The sequence below is a fragment of the Rhagoletis zephyria genome, unplaced genomic scaffold (genome assembly GCF_001687245.7).
Source record: "Rhagoletis zephyria isolate East Lansing unplaced genomic scaffold, Rhagoletis_zephyria_1.1 Rzeph_scaffold_04361, whole genome shotgun sequence".
Classification (NCBI taxonomy): domain Eukaryota; kingdom Metazoa; phylum Arthropoda; class Insecta; order Diptera; family Tephritidae; genus Rhagoletis; species Rhagoletis zephyria.
Genome location: NW_016161444.1, coordinates 38,928 through 40,172, shown reverse-complemented (window position 1 = coordinate 40,172; position 1,245 = coordinate 38,928).

The window sequence follows — 1,245 nt, the reverse complement described above, 5'->3', positions numbered from 1 at the left end:
ATTCGAACATGGTTTAATGAGAAAAACTGGTAACATTGCTTTTTCGCGTATACAGTGGCTAGCTGCGTTTCAGTGATCGCCGATCGAGATTTCATTTATTATTTTACATTATTTGGATAAAGAAAAGTTACGCAAATTCAACATCGATGTGATGCTGATAGAAATCTGGATCAATTTCTGATCAACTCTGTATGTTTTGTTTCCTAATTAAGTGAGGAAATTTTAATTGACAGCACCGACAAATGAATATATACACAAACAAATGTTCGGTTATGTTAAAACAATTCAAGTTTTTGTATTGAATTTTTGGTTTACAATTTATTTTGCCTTTTCAGTAGGGTTTTTGCACATTATCTTCTGCGTGAGAATTGATCGTAGTAGATACGGATCTGAATAAGCGAATGGAACACGGCTGTTTGTCAAAAGCATACGATTTCGCTAACTGCGATAGCATGAACGCTTTTAAAAAACATAAGTTCGAAAGTGCTAAATGTTGCATTTTAAATGCAGCAAAAACGCTGCATAAGTCTTGCATAACCCAGCTTTTACCCAAAAAACCCCACTTCACTTAGAAACCTGGAGAACTATAGATTTTTGATTTCCAAGATAAATTTCTAAGTAAGCATAACCCAGCTTTTATGATTTTTATTTTTTCCCTCAGAGATAATAATTATTATTGAGTCTTATTTTTCCACTTAAAACTAGGTCTTCGGTTATTTTTCCACATGTATTTTGTTTGTGTAAATTATTTTATTATCGGTTTACCGGTTACCGAATTATCGTGGTGGGGGCTTCAGATTTTTTCTGGTAGTTGGTAATCGGCAATAAGCTGTTCGATATTTATCTAATTTTAAATCCGCCCGCTGCAGAAAGGCATAAGGCATATGAGTAAGTAAAATTCCTTAAATTTTCTCTTACAATTTTTTTTTTTGTAAAGGAAAAAAGCTACGACTGACAAAATAAAGCCGAAAAGGACGTTTACAGATGATAAAATTACCGAGCACCAACATGTAGTTTACCAAGTACCAACTAGAAGGTGTCAAGACCCTTAATGATTATTTATAAAATTGAAAAGGCCATACTTACTGAAATTTTAACCTGAAAATTTTGAAACTTATTACTTTTATTAGGGTGTCGCTACCTCTAAAAAGGATACGTCGGAAATCACGCTAGTATAGCTTTTGAATTTTTTTAATGATCATTATTCTTAGGTGAAAAAATAAAACTCATTAATAATTATTTTCT